We start from the raw sequence: 6,111 nt of genomic DNA, 5'->3' as shown, positions 1-6,111 counted from the left end.
TCCTTGGGACCAGAGGCACAGGACCGGCCGGCCTTCTGCCCAAACTCCTTCCTCAGAGTGGAGCACGCACTCCTGCCCTCGTCGTCCCCTCATGTCTCCTTAGCAGACAGGCTTCCATCTCTCTGCACAGGGAGCCGGTGACACTTGTCTTGCCACTGGCCTGCTGGTCGTGTACAGCAGTCTATCCTGCTTCCCGAGGTTTCCCGACCCCAAGGCCAAGGGCTCCTTCTCTTCCCCGGGGGCGGCGTGCTGCGCCTTCCCCACATTTGCTCCTGGGGAGCTTTGTGACAGACTAGTGCTACCACTCTTCTCTCCCAGGCAGAAGGGATGCTAGGACAAAGAGTATTTCGCTCCATGCGGGTATCTTCCACCGTGCTGCGGAGACTAGCTCAGGCAAGCAGCAGCAGCATCCCCAAACCCAACTCTGATTTCCCAAGGAAAGCTGTGTTTTCCCAGGGGAGATGCCCAGGCAAAGAGGCTTTCGCTGTATGCGGGTTTCTCCCACCGCGAGACTGGGCTCAGGCAAGCAGCAGCAGCCGCCAGAACACTTCTCAGCGAATGCTGTGCTTTCGCAGAGCCTTTGGCTTGGAGCGAACAGCACTTCGCCGCTGCTTCCTCGCACGGCTTCAGTCGCGTCAGGGAAGAAGAGCTGCGGGAGAGCTGGTGCCTCTTGGGCCTCACTTTCACGGGCTCCATGTTCGCGTCCTGAGTTCACCCTGCCGGTACGAACTAAGCAGACAAGCCACAACCGTGCAGTAGCGTGCGTAGCCTAGGATGGCACTCTATGCACACTACCATCGCCCGTGTAGGCATCGCTTGGCCTTTTATTCTGGCGCTCAGTAGGACTCGCAGAGTAGGCCAGTGCTTTTCCCACAGGAAAGGAATGTGACAGGATCCCTGCACACTGCTCTTTGCACTGAATAGGGAGCTTTGGGTTACTATCCCCACTCTTTCACGTTAAACCCCGTGCCGCCAGCAAGCTTCGACATCCTGGTAGGAGACGGCATCTGATGGCCAATTCTTTCTGGGAGTTGTTTCTCGAGTTCAGGGTAGGGCGTGGTGGCAAGCCCATGTCCCCACCACGGACAGGTGGACAAGGAGCTGCTGCTGTCTCCTTGAGCCCAAAGGCTTTTTGCCCAGACTCCTTCCTCAGAGTGGATCCCTTTCCCCTGCCCTAATTTTCCCCTCGTGTCTCCTTAGCAGCCAGGCTTCCGTCGCTCTGCAGTGACAGACGTGTCCCTTAAGGCTCTTTCCACAGGCGCCACCGCGCTTCTCTCTCAGGCAGAGGGGATGCCCAGGCCAAGAGGATTTCGCTCCATGTGGGTTTATCACACCGTGCTGTGGATACTAGCTCCCGCAAGCAGCAGGCAGCATCCCACAGGCCTGACTCTGATCCCAAAGAATGCTGTGCTTTCCCAGAGGGGATGCCCTGGCAAAGAGGCTATCGCTCTATGCGGGTTTCTCCCATCGTGCTGGGAATACTAGGCTAAGGCAAGCAACAATAGCAGCCCACAAAACCGACTCTGTTTTCCCAGCGAGTCCTATGCTCTCGCAGAGGTTTTCAGCTTGGCGCAAACAGCACTTCGTTGCTGCTTCCTCAGCAAGGCTTTGGTCATTGGCTCTGTCTCGGCAGGGAAGAAGAGCCGCGAGAGAGCTGGTGCCTCTTGGGCCTTGCTTTCCCGGGCTTCAAGTTCGCGCCCGGGGTTCACCTTGCTAAGCCGAACTAAGCAGACACAGTCACAACCCTGCAGCAGCGTGCGCGGCCTAGCATGGCACTCTATGCCTATTACCTTCTCCTGGCCTAGGTAAGGCTTTGTCTTTTGCTCAGGCGCTCAGGCAGACTCGGCGTCTAAGCCAGTGACTTCACTACGGGAGGGAGGAGGCGACAGGATCTGTGCACAGGGCCCATGCACTGCGATCGGGAAATGTGGGGGAATGTCTCCACTCCTTCCCCGGCACACCCCCTGCCACCCACATAGCTGCCACATCTTGGTGGAAGACAGCATCTGACTGCCCGTTTCTCCATGGGGTTTTTTCTGCGAGTTCCGGGTATGGCACCTGGGGGCAAGCCCGTCGGCCCTTGGGACAGGTGGCCAAGGAGATGCTGTCTCCTTGGGACCAGAGGCACAGGACAGGCCTGCCTTCTGCCCAGACTCCTTCCTCAGAGTGGAGCACGCGCCTCTGCCCTAGTCGTCCCCTCATGTCTCCTTAGCAGACAGGCTTCCATCTCTCCGCACAGAGAGCAGGTGACACTTGTCTTGCCACTGGCCTGCTGTTCGTGCACAGCAGGCCATTCGGCTTCCCGAGCGTTTCCCGACCCCAAGACCAAGGGCTCCTTCTATTCCCTGGGGGTGGCGTGCTGTTCGTTCCCCACACTTGCTCCTGAGGAGCGCTGTGACAGACGTGTGCTACCACTCTTCTCTCTCAGGCAGAAGGGATGCTAGGGCAAAGAGTATTTCGCTCCATGCGGGTATCTTCCACCGTGCTGCGGAGACTAGCTCAGGCAAGCAGCAGCAGCATCCCCAAACCCAACTGTGATTTCCCAACGAATGCTGTGCTTTCCCAGGGGAGATGCCGAGTCAAAGAGGCTTTCGCTGTATGCGCGTTTCTCCCACGGCGAGACTGGGCTCAGGCAAGCAGCAGCAGCCCGCAAAACACTTCTAGGCAAATGCTGTGCTTTCGCAGAGGCTTTGGCTTGGCGCGAACAGCACTTCGCCGCTGCTTCCTCAGCAAGGCTTCAGTCGCGTCAGGGAAGAAGAGCTGCCGGAGAGCTGGTGCCTCTTGGGCCTTGCTTTCCCGGGCTCCATGTTCGCGTCCTGGGTTCACCCTGCCAGGCCGAACTAAGCAGACACAGCCACCACCGTGCAGTAGCGTGCGTAGCCTAGATTGGCACTCTATGCACACTACCATCTCTCGGTGTAGGCATCGCTTGGCCTTTTACTCAGGCGCTCAGGAGGACTCGCGGACTAGGCCAGCGCTTTCCCCACTGGAAAGGAAGGTGACAGGATCCCTGCACACTGCCCTGTGCACTGAACAGGGAGCTTTGCGGGACTGTCCCCTCTCCTTCCCCTTAAACCCCGTGCCTCCGCCAAGCTTCCACATCCTGGTGAAAGACGGCATCTGATGGCCAGTTCTTTCTGGGAGTTGTTTCTCGAGTTCAGGGTAGGTTCCTGGTGGCAGGCCCATGTCTCCACCACGGACAGGTGGCCAAGGAGCTGCTGTCACCTTGAGCCCAAAGGCTTTCTGCTCAGACTCATTCCTCAGAGTGGAGCCCATTCCCCTGCCCTAATCTTCTCCTCGTGTCTCCTTAGCAGCCAGGCTTCCGTCGCTCTGCAGTGACAGACGTGTCCCTTAAGGCTCTTTCCACAGGCGCCACCGCGCTTCTCTCTCAGGCAGAGGGGATGCCCAGGCCAAGAGGATTTCGCTCCATGCGTGTTTATCACACCGTGCTGTGGAGACTAGCTCCGGCAAGGAGCAGGCGGCCTCCCCAGACCCGACTCTGATTTCCCAAAGAATGCTGTGCTTTCCCAGAGGGGATGACTCGGTAAAGAGGCTTTCGCTCTATGCGGGTTTCTCCCATCGTGCTGGGAATGCTAGGCTAAGGCAAGCAACAAAAGCAGACCACAGAACCGACTCTGTTTTCCCAGCGACTCCTATGCTCTCGCAGAGGTTTTCAGCTTAGCGCAAACCGCACTTCGCTGCTGCTTCCTCAGCAAGGCATTGGTCATTGGCTCTTTAGCGGCACGGAAGAAGAGCCGCGGGAGGGCTGGTGCCTCTTAGGCCTTGCTTTCCCGGGCTCCAAGTCCGCGACCGGGTTCACCTTGCTAAGCCGAACTAAGAAGACACAGTCACAACCCTGCAGCAGCGTGCGTGGCCTAGCATGGCACTCTATGCCTATTACCATCTCCTGGCCTGGTAAGGCTTTGTCTTTTGCTCAGGCGCTCAGGCAGATTCGGGGTCTAGGCCGGTGCCTTCACTACAGGAGAGAGGAGGCGCAGGATCTGTGCACAAGGCCCGTGCACTGGGATGGGGAACTGTGGGGGACTGTCTCCACTCCTTCCCCGGCACACCCCTGCCACCCACAACGCTGCCACATCTTGGTGGAAGACGTCATCTGACTGCCCGTTTCTCCATGGGGTTGTTTCTGCGAGTTCCGGGTATGGCAACTGGGGGCAAGCCCATCTGCCCTTGGGACAGGTGGCCAATGAGATAATGTCCCCTTGGGACCAGAGGCACCGGACAGGCCTGCCTTCTGCCCAGACTCCTTCATCAGAGTGGAGCACGCGCCCCTGCCCTAGTCATCCCCTCATGTCTCCTTAGCAGACAGGCTTCCATCTCTCCTCACAGGGAGCCGGTGACACTTGTCTTGCCACTGGCCTGCTGTTCGTGTACAGCAGTCTATCCTGCTTCCCGAGGTTTCCCGACCCCAAGGCCAAGGGCTCCTTCTCTTCCCCGGGGGCGGCGTGCTGCGCCTTCCCCACATTTGCTCCTGGGGAGCTTTGTGACAGACTAGTGCTACCACTCTTCTCTCCCAGGCAGAAGGGATGCTAGGACAAAGAGTATTTCGCTCCATGCGGGTATCTTCCACCGTGCTGCGGAGACTAGCTCAGGCAAGCAGCAGCAGCATCCCCAAACCCAACTCTGATTTCCCAAGGAAAGCTGTGTTTTCCCAGGGGAGATGCCCAGGCAAAGAGGCTTTCGCTGTATGCGGGTTTCTCCCACCGCGAGACTGGGCTCAGGCAAGCAGCAGCAGCCGCCAGAACACTTCTCAGCGAATGCTGTGCTTTCGCAGAGCCTTTGGCTTGGAGCGAACAGCACTTCGCCGCTGCTTCCTCGCACGGCTTCAGTCGCGTCAGGGAAGAAGAGCTGCGGGAGAGCTGGTGCCTCTTGGGCCTCACTTTCACGGGCTCCATGTTCGCGTCCTGAGTTCACCCTGCCGGTACGAACTAAGCAGACAAGCCACAACCGTGCAGTAGCGTGCGTAGCCTAGGATGGCACTCTATGCACACTACCATCGCCCGTGTAGGCATCGCTTGGCCTTTTATTCTGGCGCTCAGTAGGACTCGCAGAGTAGGCCAGTGCTTTTCCCACAGGAAAGGAATGTGACAGGATCCCTGCACACTGCTCTTTGCACTGAATAGGGAGCTTTGGGTTACTATCCCTACTCTTTCACGTTAAACCCCGTGCCGCCAGCAAGCTTCGACATCCTGGTAGGAGACGGCATCTGATGGCCAATTCTTTCTGGGAGTTGTTTCTCGAGTTCAGGGTAGGGCGTGGTGGCAAGCCCATGTCCCCACCACGGACAGGTGGACAAGGAGCTGCTGCTGTCTCCTTGAGCCCAAAGGCTTTTTGCCCAGACTCCTTCCTCAGAGTGGATCCCTTTCCCCTGCCCTAATTTTCCCCTCGTGTCTCCTTAGCAGCCAGGCTTCCGTCGCTCTGCAGTGACAGACGTGTCCCTTAAGGCTCTTTCCACAGGCGCCACCGCGCTTCTCTCTCAGGCAGAGGGGATGCCCAGGCCAAGAGGATTTCGCTCCATGTGGGTTTATCACACCGTGCTGTGGATACTAGCTCCCGCAAGCAGCAGGCAGCATCCCACAGGCCTGACTCTGATCCCAAAGAATGCTGTGCTTTCCCAGAGGGGATGCCCTGGCAAAGAGGCTATCGCTCTATGCGGGTTTCTCCCATCGTGCTGGGAATACTAGGCTAAGGCAAGCAACAATAGCAGCCCACAAAACCGACTCTGTTTTCCCAGCGAGTCCTATGCTCTCGCAGAGGTTTTCAGCTTGGCGCAAACAGCACTTCGTTGCTGCTTCCTCAGCAAGGCTTTGGTCATTGGCTCTGTCTCGGCAGGGAAGAAGAGCCGCGAGAGAGCTGGTGCCTCTTGGGCCTTGCTTTCCCGGGCTTCAAGTTCGCGCCCGGGGTTCACCTTGCTAAGCCGAACTAAGCAGACACAGTCACAACCCTGCAGCAGCGTGCGCGGCCTAGCATGGCACTCTATGCCTATTACCTTCTCCTGGCCTAGGTAAGGCTTTGTCTTTTGCTCAGGCGCTCAGGCAGACTCGGCGTCTAAGCCAGTGACTTCACTACGGGAGGGAGGAGGCGACAGGATCT

Source organism: Mustela lutreola, chromosome 17 (assembly GCF_030435805.1).
Source record: "Mustela lutreola isolate mMusLut2 chromosome 17, mMusLut2.pri, whole genome shotgun sequence".
Classification (NCBI taxonomy): Eukaryota; Metazoa; Chordata; class Mammalia; order Carnivora; family Mustelidae; genus Mustela; species Mustela lutreola.
This window is presented reverse-complemented; position numbering follows the sequence as displayed.